At 48.2% G+C, this 22,712-nt stretch overlaps 1 protein-coding gene across 1 annotated transcript in view; it reads right to left on the bottom strand.

Annotated features, from left to right (window-relative positions):
- LOC310799967 (solute carrier organic anion transporter family member 2B1-like) overlaps positions 1–20,474 on the bottom strand; it is a 94,407-nt gene extending 73,933 nt beyond the window's left edge. Inside the window, 1 exon segment of the mRNA XM_083662567.1 lies at positions 20,253–20,474. The gene's annotated coding sequence lies outside the window, so the exon portion shown is untranslated.
- Between the last annotated feature and the right edge of the window lie 2,238 nt (positions 20,475–22,712).

The following is a 22,712-nucleotide window of genomic DNA, read 5'->3' as shown; positions in this document are numbered from 1 at the left end:
AGCCTGGTAAACCAGCCGGTCACGTGAACTCACATTAGTCTGGTAAACCAGCCGGTCACGTGAACTCACATTAGCCTGGTAAACCAGCCGGTCACGTGAACTCACATTAGCCTGGTAAACCAGCCGGTCACGTGAACTCACATTAACCTGGTAAACCAGCCGGTCACGTGACCTCACATTAACCTGGTAAACCAGCCGGTCACATGACCTCACATTAGCCTGGTAAACCAGCCGGTCACGTGACCTCACATTAACCTGGTAAACCAGCCGGTCACGTGACCTCACATTAACCTGGTAAACCAGCCGGTCACGTGACCTCACATTAGCCTGGTAAACCAGCCGGTCACGTGAACTCACATTAGCCTGGTAAACCAGCCGGTCACGTGAACTCACATTAGTCTGGTAAACCAGCCGGTCACGTGACCTCACATTAGCCTGGTAAACCAGCCGGTCACGTGACCTCACATTAGCCTGGTAAACCAGCCGGTCACGTGACCTCACATTAACCTGGTAAACCAGCCGGTCACGTGACCTCACATTAGCCTGGTAAACCAGCCGGTCACGTGACCTCACATTAGCCTGGTAAACCAGCCGGTCACATGACCTCACATTAACCTGGTAAACCAGCCGGTCACGTGACCTCACATTAGCCTGGTAAACCAGCCGGTCACGTGAACTCACATTAGCCTGGTAAACCAGCCGGTCACGTGAACTCACATTAGCCTGGTAAACCAGCCGCTCACGTGACCTCACATTAGCCTGGTAAACCAGCCGGTCACGTGACCTCACATTAGCCTGGTAAACCAGCCGGTCACATGACCTCACATTAGCCTGGTAAACCAGCCGGTCACATGACCTCACATTAGCCTGGTAAACCAGCCGGTCACGTGACCTCACATTAGCCTGGTAAACCAGCCGGTCACGTGAACTCACATTAGCCTGGTAAACCAGCCGGTCACGTGACCTCACATTGGTAAACCAGCCGCTCACGTGAACTCACATTAGCCTGGTAAACCAGCCGGTCACGTGACCTCACATTAGCCTGGTAAACCAGCCGGTCACGTGACCTCACATTAGCCTGGTAAACCAGCCGGTCACGTGACCTCACATTAGTCTGGTAAACCAGCCGGTCACGTGAACTCACATTAGCCTGGTAAACCAGCCGGTCACGTGAACTCACATTAGCCTGGTAAACCAGCCGGTCACGTGACCTCACATTAGCCTGGTAAACCAGCCGGTCACATGACCTCACATTAGCCTGGTAAACCAGCCGGTCACGTGACCTCACATTACCCTGGTAAACCAGCCGGTCACGTGACCTCACATTAGCCTGGTAAACCAGCTGGTCACGTGAACTCACATTAGCCTGGTAAACCAGCCGGTCACATGACCTCACATTAGCCTGGTAAACCAGCCGGTCACGTGACCTCACATTAGCCTGGTAAACCAGCCGGTCACGTGACCTCACATTAGCCTGGTAAACCAGCCGGTCACGTGACCTCACATTGGTAAACCAGCCGGTCACGTGAACTCACATTAGCCTGGTAAACCAGCCGGTCACGTGAACTCACATTAGTCTGGTAAACCAGCCGGTCACATGACCTCACATTAGCCTGGTAAACCAGCCGGTCACGTGACCTCACATTAGCCTGGTAAACCAGCCGGTCACGTGAACTCACATTAGCCTGGTAAACCAGCCGGTCACGTGACCTCACATTAACCTGGTAAACCAGCCGGTCACGTGAACTCACATTAGCCTGGTAAACCAGCCGGTCACGTGACCTCACATTAGCCTGGTAAACCAGCCGGTCACGTGACCTCACATTGGTAAACCAGCCGGTCACGTGAACTCACATTAGCCTGGTAAACCAGCCGGTCACGTGAACTCACATTAGTCTGGTAAACCAGCCGGTCACATGACCTCACATTAGCCTGGTAAACCAGCCGGTCACGTGACCTCACATTAGCCTGGTAAACCAGCCGGTCACGTGAACTCACATTAGCCTGGTAAACCAGCCGGTCACGTGACCTCACATTAGCCTGGTAAACCAGCCGGTCACGTGACCTCACATTGGTAAACCAGCCGGTCACGTGAACTCACATTAGCCTGGTAAACCAGCCGCTCACGTGAACTCACATTAGCCTGGTAAACCAGCCGGTCACGTGACCTCACATTAGCCTGGTAAACCAGCCGGTCACGTGACCTCACATTAGCCTGGTAAACCAGCCGGTCACGTGACCTCACATTAGCCTGGTAAACCAGCCGGTCACGTGACCTCACATTAGCCTGGTAAACCAGCCGGTCACGTGAACTCACATTAGCCTGGTAAACCAGCCGCTCACGTGAACTCACATTAGCCTGGTAAACCAGCCGGTCACATGACCTCACATTAGCCTGGTAAACCAGCCGGTCACATGACCTCACATTAGCCTGGTAAACCAGCCGGTCACGTGAACTCACATTAGCCTGGTAAACCAGCCGCTCACGTGAACTCACATTAGCCTGGTAAACCAGCCGGTCACATGACCTCACATTAGCCTGGTAAACCAGCCGGTCACGTGAACTCACATTAGCCTGGTAAACCAGCCGCTCACGTGAACTCACATTAGCCTGGTAAACCAGCCGGTCACGTGAACTCACATTAGCCTGGTAAACCAGCCGCTCACGTGACCTCACATTAGCCTGGTAAACCAGCCGGTCACATGACCTCACATTAGCCTGGTAAACCAGCCGGTCACATGACCTCACATTAGCCTGGTAAACCAGCCGGTCACGTGAACTCACATTAGCCTGGTAAACCAGCCGGTCACATGACCTCACATTAGCCTGGTAAACCAGCCGGTCACGTGAACTCACATTAGTCTGGTAAACCAGCCGGTCACGTGACCTCACATTGGTAAACCAGCCGGTCACGTGACCTCACATTAGCCTGGTAAACCAGCCGGTCACGTGAACTCACATTAGCCTGGTAAACCAGCCGGTCACGTGACCTCACATTAGCCTGGTAAACCAGCCGGTCACGTGACCTCACATTAGCCTGGTAAACCAGCCGGTCACGTGACCTCACATTGGTAAACCAGCCGGTCACGTGACCTCACATTAGCCTGGTAAACCAGCCGGTCACGTGACCTCACATTAGCCTGGTAAACCAGCCGGTCACGTGAACTCACATTAGCCTGGTAAACCAGCCGCTCACGTGAACTCACATTAGCCTGGTAAACCAGCCGGTCACGTGAACTCACATTAGTCTGGTAAACCAGCCGGTCACGTGACCTCACATTAGCCTGGTAAACCAGCCGGTCACGTGAACTCACATTAGTCTGGTAAACCAGCCGGTCACATGACCTCACATTAGCCTGGTAAACCAGCCGGTCACGTGACCTCACATTAGCCTGGTAAACCAGCCGGTCACGTGACCTCACATTAGCCTGGTAAACCAGCCGGTCACGTGACCTCACATTAGTCTGGTAAACCAGCCGGTCACGTGAACTCACATTAGCCTGGTAAACCAGCCGGTCACGTGAACTCACATTAGCCTGGTAAACCAGCCGGTCACGTGAACTCACATTAGCCTGGTAAACCAGCCGGTCACGTGACCTCACATTAGCCTGGTAAACCAGCCGGTCACGTGACCTCACATTAGCCTGGTAAACCAGCCGGTCACGTGACCTCACATTAGCCTGGTAAACCAGCCGGTCACGTGACCTCACATTAGCCTGGTAAACCAGCCGGTCACGTGACCTCACATTAACCTGGTAAACCAGCCGGTCACATGACCTCACATTAGTCTGGTAAACCAGCCGGTCACGTGACCTCACATTGGTAAACCAGCCGGTCACGTGACCTCACATTAGTCTGGTAAACCAGCCGGTCACGTGACCTCACATTGGTAAACCAGCCGGTCACGTGACCTCACATTAGCCTGGTAAACCAGCCGGTCACGTGACCTCACATTAGCCTGGTAAACCAGCCGGTCACGTGAACTCACATTAGCCTGGTAAACCAGCCGGTCACGTGACCTCACATTAGCCTGGTAAACCAGCCGGTCACGTGACCTCACATTAGCCTGGTAAACCAGCCGGTCACGTGACCTCACATTAGCCTGGTAAACCAGCCGGTCACGTGACCTCACATTAGCCTGGTAAACCAGCCGGTCACGTGACCTCACATTAGCCTGGTAAACCAGCCGGTCACGTGAACTCACATTAGCCTGGTAAACCAGCCGGTCACGTGAACTCACATTAGCCTGGTAAACCAGCCGGTCACGTGACCTCACATTAGCCTGGTAAAGCAGCCGGTCACGTGACCTCACATTAGCCTGGTAAACCAGCCGGTCACATGACCTCACATTAGCCTGGTAAACCAGCCGGTCACGTGACCTCACATTAGCCTGGTAAACCAGCCGGTCACGTGACCTCACATTAGCCTGGTAAACCAGCCGGTCACGTGACCTCACATTAGCCTGGTAAAGCAGCCGGTCACGTGAACTCACATTAGCCTGGTAAACCAGCCGGTCACGTGAACTCACATTAGCCTGGTAAACCAGCCGGTCACGTGAACTCACATTAGCCTGGTAAACCAGCCGGTCACGTGACCTCACATTAGTCTGGTAAACCAGCCGGTCACATGACCTCACATTAGCCTGGTAAACCAGCCGGTCACATGACCTCACATTAGCCTGGTAAACCAGCCGGTCACGTGACCTCACATTAGCCTGGTAAACCAGCCGGTCACGTGAACTCACATTAGCCTGGTAAACCAGCCGGTCACGTGACCTCACATTGGTAAACCAGCCGCTCACGTGACCTCACATTAGCCTGGTAAACCAGCCGGTCACGTGACCTCACATTAGCCTGGTAAACCAGCCGGTCACGTGACCTCACATTAGCCTGGTAAACCAGCCGGTCACGTGAACTCACATTAGCCTGGTAAACCAGCCGGTCACGTGACCTCACATTAGCCTGGTAAACCAGCCGGTCACATGACCTCACATTAGCCTGGTAAACCAGCCGGTCACGTGACCTCACATTACCCTGGTAAACCAGCCGGTCACGTGAACTCACATTAGCCTGGTAAACCAGCCGGTCACGTGACCTCACATTAGCCTGGTAAACCAGCCGGTCACATGACCTCACATTAGCCTGGTAAACCAGCTGGTCACGTGAACTCACATTAGCCTGGTAAACCAGCCGGTCACATGACCTCACATTAGCCTGGTAAACCAGCCGGTCACGTGACCTCACATTAGCCTGGTAAACCAGCCGGTCACGTGACCTCACATTAACCTGGTAAACCAGCCGGTCACGTGACCTCACATTAGCCTGGTAAACCAGCCGGTCACGTGACCTCACATTAGCCTGGTAAACCAGCCGGTCACGTGACCTCACATTAGCCTGGTAAACCAGCCGGTCACGTGACCTCACATTAGCCTGGTAAACCAGCCGGTCACGTGAACTCACATTAGCCTGGTAAACCAGCCGGTCACATGACCTCACATTAGCCTGGTAAACCAGCCGGTCACGTGACCTCACATTAGCCTGGTAAACCAGCCGGTCACATGACCTCACATTAACCTGGTAAACCAGCCGGTCACGTGACCTCACATTAGCCTGGTAAACCAGCCGGTCACGTGAACTCACATTAGCCTGGTAAACCAGCCGGTCACGTGACCTCACATTAGCCTGGTAAACCAGCCGGTCACATGACCTCACATTAGGCTGGTAAACCAGCCGGTCACATGACCTCACATTAGCCTGGTAAACCAGCCGGTCACGTGAACTCACATTAGCCTGGTAAACCAGCCGGTCACGTGAACTCACATTAGTCTGGTAAACCAGCCGGTCACGTGACCTCACATTAGCCTGGTAAACCAGCCGGTCACGTGACCTCACATTAGCCTGGTAAACCAGCCGGTCACATGACCTCACATTAGCCTGGTAAACCAGCCGGTCACGTGAACTCACATTAGCCTGGTAAACCAGCCGGTCACGTGACCTCACATTAGCCTGGTAAACCAGCCGGTCACGTGACCTCACATTAGTCTGGTAAACCAGCCGGTCACGTGACCTCACATTAGCCTGGTAAACCAGCCGGTCACATGACCTCACATTAGCCTGGTAAACCAGCCGGTCACGTGACCTCACATTAACCTGGTAAACCAGCCGGTCACGTGACCTCACATTAGCCTGGTAAACCAGCCGGTCACGTGACCTCACATTAGCCTGGTAAACCAGCCGGTCACATGACCTCACATTAGCCTGGTAAACCAGCCGGTCACGTGACCTCACATTAGCCTGGTAAACCAGCCGGTCACGTGAACTCACATTAACCTGGTAAACCAGCCGGTCACGTGACCTCACATTAGCCTGGTAAACCAGCCGGTCACATGACCTCACATTAGCCTGGTAAACCAGCCGGTCACATGACCTCACATTAGCCTGGTAAACCAGCCGGTCACGTGACCTCACATTAGCCTGGTAAACCAGCCGGTCACGTGACCTCACATTAGCCTGGTAAACCAGCCGGTCACATGACCTCACATTAGCCTGGTAAACCAGCCGGTCACGTGACCTCACATTTCATTTCGTTCTTCGTTCCCGTCTGGCCTGAATCCTTCACAACAGTGTTTTGCAGTGGGTGGAAGTTGGGCGGGTGTACTTGCCTTTGACAGACAACTCCTTCAGCCAATCAGCGTTGGATCCAGTCAAACCCAAATCCACTCGGGAGAACGGCAAAAACATATTTTCCGCCCAGAAACTCCACTGTTGCGGCGATACTCCTGTACTTGTTTTAATTGTTGTTATTGAGTCTATTTCTCCAATAACTGCACTTTATGGCTGTTTAAACTAGACGAACATTGACATTACTCCCCGAGGCAGACGGGCAAGGAGGCGGCCATTACTGTTTTGCTATCGACGTTCTGATTGGCCGGTTACAATGTCAACTACAAGGCGGGTCGCTGATTGGGGGTGGCGCAGTCGGTAGCGCTGTCGCCTCACAGCTAGAAGGTCCTGAGTTCGATTCTCGCCTGGGACGCTGTGGGCGCTGGAGCTGTGACCCCCCCATATCTTCAGTGCCTACTGCCCAGGTGGACTATCTCGTCGAAAGGGCCTTTCTGTGTGGAGTTTGCATGTTCTCCCCGTGCTCCCCAGGGGGTTCCTCCGTACATAACCCCCCACTAAAAACATGCAGAAGATCGTCATCCGACCAGTGACGACAACGTCTGGAATTGGTCCAATGAAGGTCCCCGGGCGCTGGAAAGAAAAAGCGACCACTGCTCCTGGCCTGCCCCCCGGAGGAGAGGACAAGCCTGGATGGGTCAAATGCAGAGGACATATTTCACCGGCCACCGTCAGCATGAGTGTGTGTTGTGGCCGCATGCATGTGTTGTGGTGTGTTCATGCATGTGTTGTGGTGTGTTCATGCATGTGTTGTAGTGTGTTCATGCATGTGTTGTGGTGTGTTCATGCATGTGTTGTAGTGTGTTCATGCATGTGTTGTGGTGTGTTCATGCATGTGTTGTAGTGTGTTCATGCATGTGTTGTAGTGTGTTCATGCATGTGTTGTGGTGTGTTCATGCATGTGTTGTAGTGTGTTCATGCATGTGTTGTAGTGTGTTCATGCATGTGTTGTAGTGTGTTCATGCATGTGTTGTAGTGTGTTCATGCATGTGTTGTAGTGTGTTCATGCATGTGTTGTGGTGTGTTCATGCATGTGTTGTAGTGTGTTCATGCATGTGTTGTAGTGTGTTCATGCATGTGTTGTAGTGTGTTCATGCATGTGTTGTAGTGTGTTCATGCATGTGTTGTAGTGTGTTCATGCATGTGTTGTAGTGTGTTCATGCATGTGTTGTAGTGTGTTCATGCATGTGTTGTAGTGTGTTCATGCATGTGTTGTAGTGTGTTCATGCATGTGTTGTAGTGTGTTCATGCATGTGTTGTAGTGTGTTCATGCATGTGTTGTAGTGTGTTCATGCATGTGTTGTAGTGTGTTCATGCATGTGTTGTAGTGTGTTCATGCATGTGTTGTAGTGTGTTCATGCATGTGTTGTAGTGTGTTCATGCATGTGTTGTAGTGTGTTCATGCATGTGTTGTAGTGTGTTCATGCATGTGTTGTAGTGTGTTCATGCATGTGTTGTAGTGTGTTCATGTGACAATAAAGACGGGCTTCCGTCTGAAATCGTGTTTTTAGAAATCGTGATTGGCTCGTCCGCTTTGCAGAGTTTTCCTCGCAGTACCAGTGAGTGGGTCTGGTACCGTGTTACATAACACACACACACACACACACACACACGTATGTACACACGTACACACACACCTCACATCTCATAACTCCTCCTCCTGCTGTAATGATGCAACACACGTCCCCAGGCTGTGTGTGTGTGTGTGTGTGTGTGTGTGTGTGTGTGTGTGTGTGTGTGTGTGTGTGTCCATGCCTATGTGGTGTGTACAGCACAGCGGTGGCAAATTCCCCGCAAACAATTTCTCCACTGCAGAGCCTCAAGCTTTTTGCTGCCCACAGAATGGAGATTCCTACAGGACCACAAGGACTAATAAATCCCCCCACACCCGACACGCACGCACGCACGCACGCACGCACGCACGCACGCACGCACGCACGCACACACACACACACACACACACACACACACACACACACACACACACACACACACACACACACACACACACACACACACACACCACCCCGCCCCCCACAAACTCTGCATTTCCTGCACTTCCCACCGGCATGGTATAACAATGGAATCAGCAGTCAGGACTGCAGAGAAAATCATCTGTGCCAAACTATACTCCTCCAGAGTAACTATACTCCTCTACTCCTCCAGAGTAACTATACTCCTCTACTCCTCCAGAGTAACTATACTCCTCCAGAGTGAAAAAAGAAACGGGCAGCTAAGATAATCACAGACCCATCTGTGAGTAAAGCTGCGTTCACACCGACCTATTCAAGTTTTTCGCTGGCATCGAGTTTACATACAAAGTCAATGCAAACGAGCGATTGAGTGTATATTCGCCCGGGAGAAAAATCGCCGGGCGTCCGAGCGACAGAGACAGAGCGACAGGGAGAAAATACGCTCGTCGCGCCCGAGATGAAATATCCCAACTCGAGCAAAATTACGCTGGCATCAGTCGCTCGCTGTTCAATGCTGATTGGCTGCTGTGTGAGAGCGAGTCAAGGATCACACTGGCTTGGAACAAACCGCATTGACAGCTGATTGACAGGCTGACAGCTGACATGAAGTGAAATCTGTACTACCGGTATGGAGCACGCTGATAGGCTTAGCTAGTAAACAACTACGGTGGCCCGTAGTGGACAAATATCATGCCATTGCGTAACGTTATAGCCCCCACATGTCCGTCAATTATTGTGCCTCAATTGCGTCAATTACTGTTGACAGGCGATTTAAACACAGCGACAGAGCGATTCCAAAGGGTTCAGTCGAGCGACAGAGAGAAAAATAAATATCTCGGTGTGAACACAGCTTAACTGGGAGTACTAAAATCAGGCTCAGTGAGCAGATGGACATTCTAGGACTCCGCTCTGACAGAAAACTCACAGTGGACCAGCCATCTTTCTAACATCTGTAGACGTGCTGCTGGACAACGTCTCGGAGGTTAATGCGGAGGTTGGCCAACAAGCTTGATCCTATCCACCTTATTTTTGGCGGCCATTTTGCCTTACGTTAACTATGGGTTCTATTTCCGGTGTAACCAATTTAGATAACCCCCCAGCCCCCGAAAAAAAACTGTCTATGAGGATTTTACCCTTTTACAGCAGAGCCATTCTGCTCTACAGCCGTGTCGTTCGGGTGCTGGGATAACGTAATGCATTGTGGGTAGTCGGCTACTAACTGTGGCTAATTTAGCGGCTAGCTAGCTATGTTACATGGCAGTAAAACGCCACCAAATTGATTTAACTTTTAACCATTTCGAGTAACACACATTTCGAGTTTCCATACGGACCTCCAGCGTTGGTTAGTTGTTTATAACGTGACTATATTTATAACTTTTATAACGGACTCCAGCTTCCGGTTTATAATTCGGGTCTGCAGCCAGAGTATAACAAAGGAAATGGCAAGCGGCAACAATGAGTCACGTTAAACCGGACCTTGTACCCACGATTCTTTTTTACAGTGGGGCATTCAAAAATAAAGTGGATAGAAGCCGAGCCAACATCTACAAAACCCAGGTCAGGAGGACAGGGATGTATTACCAAACGGGCCTACCGGGCCCAGGCCCATGAGCTGTTCCAACTCCTCCCCTCTGGTAGGCGCTACAGAGCACTGTATACGCCAAAACTACCAGACACAAAAAATAGTTTCTACCCACAGGCCATCACTTTGATCAATACTTTAAATCTGTCACTTGAACACTTTTGTAAAGACTGGAATCACTCTGATCACTTGAACACCTTGCGTACTTGAACACTCTGTGCAATAAATAACCTGTAGCATCTACCCCTGTGTATATAATCCCCCCTCTGCTTGTATGCGTTTACTGTGGAAAAAAAATGCACACCACACACACCACACACCAGGCCCGGCTCCAGACCCAAGTTACAGAGGGGGCCTGCCCCTAGCTTGGGGGGGCCAAGCGACCCAAGGGGGGTCCGGGGGGATTCTCCCCCGGAAGAAGATTTTGTACATTTTAAAGTAAAATTCGTCAACCTGGTGCATTTGAGAGCAAAATGAAGAGGCTAAATCTATGAAGAACTACACACATCTCTAATGTGTTGTGACTTTACAAATAATTAGGCCTAAACAATTAATATTAAATGTATTTACACATTGTGCACAAATTGCATTCATTGTGACAAATTTACAATAGTTAATATCCAGCCAGAATCATTGCAAATGGCTGTTCAAAGTAACAGTTAGCAATAGCATTCAGTTAATCAATGCCTAATGACAGCCAGATTCCGTTTTAAACTTTAAAACAGAAAAACGGAAAAACGTTTTTAGCCCCCCCCCCCAAAAAAAAAAAAAAAAAAATGAATGGGGGGGCCAGTTTGGGGAATGGGGGGGCCCGGCCCGGTCAGGCCCCCTCCAACGCCGGGCCTGCCACACACACAACTTGAAATACGTTTTACTGAGTAATATCTGTGCAATATCTGACCCAAAGCCTCGGTCACATTGAACGGTAAATAACTGGTAAATACTGTGCAATACCTGATACCAGATTGTTTACATATGTATACAGCTTATTTATACGTTAGGCATGGGTCGATTTCCGGTTTTACCGGTTCGGTTCGGTATACGAGCCCAAACCGGTTTGATCACGTGCGAACCGAAAAAACCTAAAAAAAAAAAAGTTTTTTTTTTTTTTTTTTTTTTTGCCAGTCCATTCTGATTGCACTATTGTTCGTATTAGCCTCTTCTCAAGTTGCACTAGTAGGCAAAAGTCTTATTTTGTTTATTATGTTGATGTTTGAAGAAAAGTTAAGCTGAATAGTTATGAGAAATAAAAACAGTGTGTTGTTACAGTTAAAAGGTTCTGCTTATTTGTATTCAGTGTTCGTGCTGGTTGGCAGCATACCAGCTTAGAGGTGCATTATCGCCACCAACTGCAGCCGCTTTGATACGTTTTTTTGGGGAATATCGAACCGGTTTCAAAATGTTCAAACCGACCCATGCCTAGGCCCTATATTGTGTGAATTTGTGAGTTTTGAAGTTTATAAGGCAGCTCAGCTGTAAGCCAATCCATTCTGATTGCACTGCTTGTGTTTTTATTAGCCTTTTCTCAAGTTGCACTATAGGCAGAAGTCTTATTTCATTTATTATTTTGATGTTTAGAAGAAAAGTTGAGCTGAATAGTTATGAGAAAGAAATACAGGGTGTGTTTGTTACACAGGTGTCCTGCTTCTTTTTATTCAGTATCATTGCTGGTTGACAATACCAGCTTAGAGGTGTATTATCGCTATCAGGTGGACTGAAGTTGCACTACAGACAGTTATGGGCCACACTCGGGAGCCCTGCTTAAAAAAAAAAAAAAAAAAAAAAAAAAAAAAAAAAATTATTACAAAAAAAATCGGTATACCGGTTCGATCCGGTTTAGACGGCAATATCGAACCGGTTTTAAAATTTTCAAACCGACCCAGCCCTATATACGTAGCTAGTTTATTTATGCATATTCATACTGTACATACTGTCCTTCCATACACGTATTCAAAAATAGACGCTTTTGTTCATACACCTATTATTATTATTATTATTGAATTGTACAGTAGCAGTTAATGTAAATGTTTAACTATCCTTTGCTTGTTACTCTTGCCTGTCTCAGACTGACCATTCACTACTCTTTTGTGTGAGAGAACTAACCGGAGCCAGTTTCCTTGTATGTGCACATACTTGGCCAATAAAGCTGATTGTGATTCTGAATTCTCTGCTGCCCTTAAAGGGGATGGACAACCCATGCAGGTTTGCCATGCACTATTCTGATGCACTAATAGAGAGCCGCAGGAACGAGTCTGGAAATCATCGATGCTAACACTCCTGGTTCTTCACTGTTTTCGCCTATGGGAGTTTTGAATGGGTTTTTGGCGCGATGCTTCTAATAATCTCTCTGGGCAACGCTGGCTTAATCAAATGCGAACCAGTGTTTAGTAATATCATCTTCACACATGAGGACCACTTTTATGAGTTTTGAAGCTTTTACGTGCCGTTAAAAGGGCGGCTAGCTAGCAAACGGCTAAATGAGACTACACTGTTGAGTCGATGGGGATATATACGTCAATAACGTCACCACTTCAAAGGACGAACATGGAAATTCTCTTCCCTCACCTGGTTCAGCCCCGTTCAGCCCGGGGTAATCAGTGCACACATCAACAACAGTCCAGGTTGAGTGCTGACGTGACGTGGAAGCCTATGCGACAGTGTGTAGTTCTGGATTAGCTTAGCTCGAGCTTTTTACTTCTAGGGCTCGCATTTACGCTACAAAACTCATGAAAGTGGTCCTCATGTGTGAAGATTATCCGACTGAACTCTGGTTCGCTTTTGATTAATCTTGCGTTGCCCAGAGACCGTATTTGAAGCATCGCGGCAAAAACCCATTCAAAAATCCCATAGACAGAAACAGTGAAGAACCAGGAAGTCCGGGACTTCCGCGTTCTGACTACAAAAATACTCTATGGTGTTAGCATACTCATCACATGAAACGATTAGCATTTGAGCTACAGTAATGCACTGTAACATTGTGACAGCAACATTACTATGTGATCTGGGTGATGTACCCTCCTACCCTGCGAGCTTTCAAACCATGTCAGGCTAATTTGAATTCAATCTAGCTAAAAGCAAAGAAAATTGCAGTGCATTGTTTGGAGAGTAGGAAGTGAAATGCGGGTGCATTTTCTTTTCAAAATCACCCGTCAAATCCCACTTTAACCCCTGTGCACGCAAATATTTCTGATGAGTAAGGAAGAGATCTACATTGGCTTCCCATCCTGGCTCGCATTAAATTCAAGACCCTGGTTTTAGCCTACAAAGCAGTCCATCAAACAGCCCTCCCATATTTACAGCCACTGGTCAGTTTCCAAACCTCCTACCGCTCCCTCCGCCCCTCCACTAGTGCAGGACGTCTCGCCCCTCCCTCCCTGCGCGGCCCTACAGGACGTCTCGCCCCTCCCTCCCTGCGCGGCCCTACAGGACGTCTCGCCCCTCCCTCCCTGCGCGGCCCTACAGGACGTCTCGCCCCTCCCTCCCTGCGCGGCCCTACAGGACGTCTCGCCCCTCCCTCCCTGCGCGGCCCTACAGGACGTCTCGCCCCTCCCTCCCTGCACGGCCCTACAGGACGTCTCGCCCCTCCCTCCCTGCGCGGCCCTACAGGACGTCTCGCCCCTCCCTCCCTGCGCGGCCCTACAGGACGTCTCGCCCCTCCCTCCCTGCGCGGCCCTACAGGACGTCTCGCCCCTCCCTCCCTGCGCGGCCCTACAGGACGTCTCGCCCCTCCCTCCCTGCGCGGCCCTACAGGACGTCTCGCCCCTCCCTCCCTGCGCGGCCCTACAGGACGTCTCGCCCCTCCCTCCCTGCGCGGCCCTACAGGACGTCTCGCCCCTCCCTCCCTGCGCGGCCCTACAGGACGTCTCGCCCCTCCCTCCCTGCACGCCTACAGGACGTCTCGCCCCTCCCTCCCTGCACGGCCCTACAGGACGTCTCGCCCCTCCCTCCCTGCGCGGCCCTACAGGACGTCTCGCCCCTCCCTCCCTGCACGGCCCTACAGGACGTCTCGCCCCTCCCTCCCTGCACGCCTACAGGACGTCTCGCCCCTCCCTCCCTGCACGCCTACAGGACGTCTCGCCCCTCCCTCCCTGCGCGGCCCTACAGGACGTCTCGCCCCTCCCTCCCTGCGCGGCCCTACAGGACGTCTCGCCCCTCCCTCCCTGCACGGCCCTACAGGACGTCTCGCCCCTCCCTCCCTGCGCGGCCCTACAGGTGGCGCTCGAACAAGACTTTTTTCAGTTCTCGCCCCGACATGGTGGAATGAGCTCCCCCCTGCAGCTAGAATGGCCACATCTCTGCCCATATTTAAAAGAAAACTAAAAACTCATCTATTCACCATCCATTTTCCTATCTCTCCCTCTGCTGTTCATACACTGTAATAATCTGCACTCTTGATCATTTTTAAATATGCATATTTTTTATCATGATCACATATTGTCTGTTTTAATCTATTTCCATTATTCTGCTATGTTTTATTGTGTGATGTATTTTAATCTGTTGTACGTCGCTTTGGATAAAAGCGTCTGCTAAATGACAATAAAGTAAAGTAAAGTAAAGAGAAAATGTTGGCAATCTGTTTGATAGGTATTTTGCAGATTTTCTTTTTTTATTAATTAATGGATTATTAATTTGCCATATGCCCATGTTCACATGCTCTGTTAATGAAATAATAAATATATAGAAATACATCATCTTAGCCACAACAGACTGGTCCGTCAGAGCCTCGCCCCGCCCTCCCCGCATGACGGCGGGTGGACGCCGTCATACGGGGAGGGGGCGCCGTCGGCTGACGGGGGGCTCCTCCAAAATGTAACTGAGCGGCGACGAAACGTGCGTGACGTCAGCTGCACGAGAGTTGTGATTGGCCGCTGCCTTGGGCCTGTAAACAGAGATCTCCGAGGTAGTCTAGCGGAGACCTGATGTGATTGGGTCCTCGCCGTCCTCATCGTCGTAAAGTCGTCTTCGAAGCATGACGTTAGATTATAACGAACTAGTTGTGTGGCTTAGCCTTCCCAAATGTTGAGGGTCGTTTTTTAGAATTTAATACATAGAATTGGGAACGTTACATTCAATTTCATTCAGACTGCCCGGCACTCAATCGCCGCCATTTTCCCACGGAGCTTCCACAGGAGGAGGGAGGGTGGGAGGAGGGAGGGTGTAGTGACGTCCTAGCATGTCGCTGGCGCCGCCAGACGGCGAGACGGCTCCAATTCGAGGCGGACGGACGAGTCTATTGTGGTCTTTAGTTGCGTGTGTTGATCAGAGTTGTGATTAAAGGGTTGGGTGGGCCCCGGAAGATTATCAGATTTGAAAGTAAGCCCCGGTATTCTTAAGTTTGGGAGCCCGTGCTCTAACGTGCTCTGACAAGCAGAGTACATTTGAGCACACGCGGGGGCTTTTTGAGTCCAAGGGTCCAAAATCTGAACGTGATCTGTGTGTGTGTGTGTGTGTGTGTGTGTGTGTGTGTGTGTGTGTGTGTGTGTGTGTGTGCGTTAGGGCATTCACCGACTAGTCGACTAGTAAAACCACTAGTCGACACTGTGCTTACTAGTCGACTAGTCGTCATTCTTGGTTTTCCCTCTTTCCACAGTGCAGTGTTAATAATGCAGTACAGCATATATGCCACTGGGGGGCGCTGCCGCGCTCTGGGTACCTTGCGACCATTTGCGACCCTTCCAATCGACGAAGAAGAACGAGTGCAACAATAACAAACCTCACGAGTCACATGACTTTCTTTTCGTTTTTATTTGAGTAATACTCAACAGCATAAAACATTACTTCATTTTAGTGCAGCCAGTTGTTTGTACGGTATCAGGAAAGTCACTTTTGATGGATACTAGGAAGCATCCTACCGGACTGTATGTGGACAGCGGCCCAGGCTAGGTTGCTAACTGAGGCTAGGTTGCTAACTAACGTTCATTTTGGAAAATCTCTCCTCGCGCCCCAAAGCAGGACTACACAGCCAGCAGGATAGCAGCATGTCAGACCTTCAAGTGTAAGTGGAGTTCGTTTTAACCATGCTTTATTAAATGACTAGCTGTCATTACTTAAGTAACGTTACCCATTTGTTTGTGAATAATGCAACGTTTTTGTTAGCTGGGTTTCACACTTTTAATTTGAAGGCCGAAAAGGGAAATGGTGTGATAGTAAATTGAATTGACACTGGTCTGTCAATTCTATCATTTCACACGTACCATTTCCCTTTTTCGCCTTCAAATTAAAAGTGGAAAAACAACGAAACGTTAGCGTGTGAAGCCTCGGCCTATCTGGATTATAAAAGTATAACGTTAGAGAAAACAGCCATCAGCAAGGCCGTTTTATACTCATTTATTGCCAAATGCTTTGGGAATCAAGCTTGGTCAGAAAAGGTCTACTACATTAGCTAGTTATGCCTGCATCTCAATAGCCCTGCTGCCTGGTTGTATTTGAGACGTTTTGACGTGAGTTGAGCGTTTTTATTCGGGGGAGAAAAAAAACTCAGACTAGTCGACTACCTTTAGGGACGACTAGTCGACTAGTAAAATTCACTAGTCGTGAATAGGGATGGGCATTTCTAGCAAAAACACTATTCGAAATTCGCTGGCCAAAGTCGACTTTTAATCGAAATTCGAAAAAAAAAAAAATGTAAAAAAAAAAAAAAATGCAATTTTTTTTTTTTTTTTTTTTTTTTGAGTGAAATGTTGCATTGTCTCCCCTGATTCTAAGTCTACGGCTTTATTAATTAATATAAAAAGCTTCTGCTGTGGATTTTTAGCTCAAACAAGCATTGCACCACTGAAGTAAAGAACATGTTACATGACATTGACATTTTCGAAAATAAAAAACAGTTTTGACAATCATGAGTGGTTCATTAAATATTTAGTAGGCTCAGGTCTGAGTGCCAAAGGGGTGCCAAAGTCACCCCCTCTCCCTCTTCATGGGATTTCATCCGCCATTCATTTTTCCATAAACCTTGCTTAAAATGCTTATAAAAATTGTTTTACTTGCTCAAACCAAGCGATTCGACTATACTTAGAATCAGGGGAGACAATGCAACATTTCACAAAAACAAAAACAAAAAAACATTTTTTTTTTTTTTTTTTCGAATTTCGAATTTCAATAATAAAAGTCGACCTTGATAATAACGATTATTCGAAAATTCGAAATTCGATGCCCATCCCTAGTCGTGAATGCCCTAGTGTGTACGTGCGTGTGTCAGCCTGAACTGGCCAGAGATAAGAGAGGAGGAGACACTGAAGGAATGCTAACAAACAGAAACATCCTCTCAGAGAGAGAGGGCGGGGAGAGGTGGAGAGACATAGACAAAGAGAGAGAGACAGACACAGAGAGAGAGAGAGAGAGAGAGAGAGGGAGAGCAAGGAGGGGGGGGGGGGGGGAGAGAGAGAGAGAGAGAGAGAGAGAGAGAGAGAGAGAGAGAGAGAGAGAGAGCAAGGAGGGGGGGGAGAGAGGGAAAGAGAGAGAGAGAGAGAGAGAGATCTAAATGTAACCTAAACATAATGTCCAACTCGGCTCCAGCACAGACACCATCACCACCTGTCTCTCTCACCGGCACCGGCTTCCTGGTCAGCCGCGGGGTGCGGCATGGCCAGGGGCGGACTGCATAATCGGGCACGTCGGGCAAATGCCCGGTGGCCTGGCCTGGCCTGGCCTGGCCTGGCCTGGCCTGCAAAAGAAAAAAAAAAGAAAAAAAAAAAATTGCAGGCCAGGCCAGGCCACTCACTGAACAGCAGGCCAGGCGCCGCCTACTGGTTTACTAGTGGTTTTATTACTTTATTCAGGTTTAAAGTGGGTGCATCTCATTGTACTTTGGACTTGGCCCAAATTGGGCTTCAAACAGCCCAAATTGGGCTTCAAACGGCCCAAATCGGGCTTCAAACGGCCCAAATCGGGCTTTAAACGGCCCAAATTGAGCTTCAAACGGCCCAAATTTTTCGCCGCCGCCCTTCGGACGCCGGCACGCGCGTCGCCCTGTATCGGCCTGGCCTGCTTGGTATCTAATGCCCAGCCTGAATTATGATCCCAGTCCGCCCCTGGGCATGGCCGAGGGCGCACGCCAGCCTCCTGTTTCTAACCCCTATCCAAACCCTAACCCCAACGAAGTCGCTTTCCTTGCTTAACTCCAACCGTGTCACTCTGCATGTCCAAGGATGAGAGACAGTTTACTAACTTATTTTCAGATCAACTGTATCAATCAATGAGGGGAAACAAGCACTGGCGCCGGAACAAGGGGGACATGGGGACATTGTGTCCCCCTTAAAATTTGGTCCGCCTAAAAAAAAAAATCTAAATCTGAGGGGGGCAACTGCCCCTGACGCTTAGAGCCCACTTTACACTGTTTACACAGCCTGTGATGCTTGTTAAAGCCGTGATCGTTGTGGGATTATTACACCTGAGAGACAGACAGACCCGGACTCTGTACTGCACTCACTAATGCACTTTACGATGGCTTGAATGTGTTGTCATTAGCTGCTGCTATAATCGTATACGGTTATTGTTATTTTATTTTTGTGTTGAGATGACAAGTTTTGCACTGTGTTTCAAAGTGATAATATTAATAATAATAATAATAATAAGTTCAGTGTTTCTGCCTGTGTTGCTGTCTGTTGTAGTGTAATTGTAAAATGACCTAAAGGGAGAGCAGGTCACCAAGTGAGTGAGAAAAGAGAAAATACTGAATAATGACATCATTACAGTATAATCCTAATGTTAATTTAAAATGAGATATTCCTCTAAATATGGCTAAAAATCATCCAAACGTCCATAAAAACATCAATTTTTCGTGCCGGCGCCGGCAAAAAAATAAATAAAAAAAAACTAAAAAAAATGTCCCCCTTATTGCAAACTCGTTCCGGCGCCACTGGAAACAAGGTGGGTAAACTACTCACCTTGGATAGTTTATCCACCTCTGTATTTAGCACTACACCCCTGACTGTAACCAACATGGCGGCGTTTCCATAATCATGTAAAGCAGGATTCAGAAAACTGCAGAAAAATCAGTCAAGACATCGCTGCTCATATAACAAAGACAAAGCATTCATTGACCAAATAATATGAATCTGCTCATTTCCCACAGTTTCTCTCTGAGACTTACCGTCTCTGCTTTTAATTTAGCCAGAATTAAACAGAAGCCCTGTGAGGCAAATGGGAAGGGAAAAAATCGGGTGAAAGTCTGATCGTTTTCGCTTCTGTATATGACTAAGAACACGTTGCCATGTGATTTTTTAACACAAGTTAGCAAGTTATGGAACATTACTTGTCATGTCTAATGTCACTGGCAAAACTTTTTTCCACCTGTTTCACAGATGGGGAATTAATTAAATTAATTTACCATAACCCCTCCTTGCAATGTGATAAAAGTTTCTCAGTGAATTATAGTTGATTGCCTCACCGAATAATCTGCTGGTTACCCAATTTTAGCAGCAGAATTTGATGTGCTGTCGTGGCACGTCCGTGCGTAATGACGTTTCTGCGCAGCACGGAGAGTACGGTGCGCTCCAGCGCAGCGAGGTATTTTTCCGTGTAAGAGGTTCTTTTCAAAGCTCTTAGCGCAAAGTAATTGCGCGCTGCTGACGATAGGATAACGCCATCTATCCTCACATTTTAGCGCTGAAACCCCTGCTTTGGCATGTGGCACGCCATATGCCCAGTACAATTATAACAGGCATGCGCTTGTGCCCGCCCCCGATTTGCATTGCGCACGGCGTTAAACGAGCGCAAACGCTAAATTACCGCTTTTGGGAAGATAGGGCCCGTTGTCCCCAATGAGTGATAGATCCACCCTTGGGTCTGTCCCATTCATTCATGTTAATGCCGCCCCTAGTGGTACAAAGTCAACATTACAGTGTGACTAATGGAAAGATTGACAGACAGACGGAGAGTGATCAATACCCCCCCACACACACACACACACTTTGCTGGGGGACTATTAAGGAAGTTAGAAAGGCGATCCTGGCAAAACTTGTTCTCAAGTCATAAACACAAGAAAACTATTGAGCAGATTAGTTTTTCTCACTTGCCTCTCCGGGCTTCCGTAGATCTGCAGCTGGTTCTTCACACTGTGACAAAACTCCTCGAACTCAAACCAGTTTCAGTCCACTGCTCCCAGGCCAGAGACCTCCCAGCACAACACATGAGACAGACACACACACACACGCACACACACACTCACTGTGAACAGGCGGCTGCCTTCTCCCGACTGCTGCTCAACTTGTGCGTTGTGTTACAAAATCACTGCTCTCTTTCTCTCTCTCTCTCTCTCTCTGTCTCTCTCTCTCTCTCACACACACACACACACACACATAGACACACTCTCTCTCTCTAAGGGGGTTGGCCAAGTTGTGGAATTTGAACACACATGTGGAAAAGTGAAAGCAAGGATCCGTCAAAGTACTCAGACCTCTGTGTGTGTGGGGGGCAGCGTTGGGGGTAACTCATTACAAAAGTAACATATTACATGTAATATATTACTTTTAGTAGTAACTCAGTAATATAACTTATTACTTATAGGATTTCAGTAACATTATACCAGTTACTTTGTCAAGCAACTCAAGTTACAAATTGACTTACATTTTATTAAATCAAAGCACATATTTAAAAAAGATACAATCATTTCCTAATCAAACTGTGTGTTTTTATGCAAATAACCACTATAGATGACAATCACAAAGGAAAAGAATAACATTTAGAATTTTGGATTGTTTATAGTGACTTCAAGGCGGTTGAAATTATTTTTCGGGATGGTTCCGGGGCGGCGATGTCATTCTGCTGCTGCTGTTGTTTTGGTAAAAGTAATGCAAAAGTAGTGTAACGGCCGGTTCACACACACGCCTACGCCTATGCCTATGCCTATGCCTACGCCTATGCCTACGCATATAGGCATTGCTTCATGCACGCCTGGTGCCTATTTTCGTTCACACAGGACGCCACGCTCTGCGCTACGCTGAACACATGAGCAGCGTTTTTTTTACACTTTTCAGATCTGATTTATAGCATGGGTGAGTCCTATTTTTTATTGTAATGTGCAAGTGAGGATGTCTGTCTATTTCCTGGCCCGCTGTAATTGTTATTTTCCCTCGGGTAATCATGTGACTATGAGTCATCAACACCATGAGTGATACATGCATTGAGACAGGGGGGTATATATTAGGGCTGTGGCGATTCACTTATCTCCCGATTCGATACTATCACGATTCTTGGGTGCCGATTCGATTTATATTGCGATTCTTAAGTATTGCGATTCTACGATTATTGCGATTCGATATTACGATTTATTGCGATTTTTGTTTATTTTTTTCTTTTATTTTTTCAGTTTGTTTGCTTTTTTACACTAGATTAGAACATGGGAAAAGTTGAATCATACACTAGAGACTGTATATTATATATCATGAGTAGGGCTGGGCGATATAGTTAAAAACAGGGGCGGACTGGGATCATAATTCAGGCCGGGCATTAGATACCAAGCAGGCCAGGGCGATATGGGCCGACGCGCGTGAAATTTGGGCCGTTTGAAGCCCAATTTGGGCCGTTTGAAGCCAGATTTGGGCCGTTTGAAGTCCAATTTTACAATGAGATGCACCCACTTTAACCCTGAAGTGTAATTATTACTTCAGACTAACTAATAAAGTAATAAAACCACTAGTAAACCAGTAGGCGGCGCCTGGCCTGCTGTTCAGTGAGTGGCCTGACTGCAAGCAGCAAAAAAATTATTATTATTTTTTTTTTTTTGCGATTATCGATTCTGGAATAAAAGATCGATCCAAAAAATCGTGACATTAAAAATCGCGATACTTGGGTGAATCGATTTTTTCCCCCACCCCTAGTATATATACATCTGACAGAAAAGACGTTAATAGAGGAACACATGAAGGACAGCTCTCCTACTATGCACTCGTTAATTCGCGCTCCACCCTCCCTTTTGGGCAAACTCGGTAGAAAATATGGCCCAAGTCCACCAGAAACAACAGCCAGCTTGACAGTTCAGCGCGCCTAGAGCTGAAAAATAGAACAGACGCCTAAACGATAAATGCAGCGCAGCGTAGGCACAGCGCGAGCGTGGCTTCAGCACAGCGTGGCAGCGGTATGTGTGAACGCTCTCGTCTGTTAACAAGGACGCCTAAATTTTAGGCGTTGCTTAAAGCGTCGCTCTAGGCGTGTGTGTGAACGTGGCGTAATAGGTAATGAGTTACTCTACACAGAAAGTAATATCGTAAAGTAACTTATTACTTTCAAATGAAAGTCATTAGTAATATGTAGTATATTACATTTTGAAAGTAACTTGCCCAACACTGGTGGGGGGGGGGGGTAAACAGTTTTTCACAATGGACACATTTCTTGAAAGCCTCCACCCTTTCTTAGAAACTGCAGCACAAAAGCCATTGTCATACTACACTCACCAGACCTCTGTCTCTTCTCAAAAAACCAAACAATCGCCTCAAACAGTTTACAGTTTTCCCCAAACGTTTCAACACATTTACAGA

The sequence above is a fragment of the Poromitra crassiceps genome (genome assembly GCF_964638095.1).
Source record: "Poromitra crassiceps genome assembly, chromosome: 29".
NCBI classification, from domain to species: Eukaryota; Metazoa; Chordata; class Actinopteri; order Beryciformes; family Melamphaidae; genus Poromitra; species Poromitra crassiceps.
This window is presented reverse-complemented; position numbering and strand designations above follow the sequence as displayed.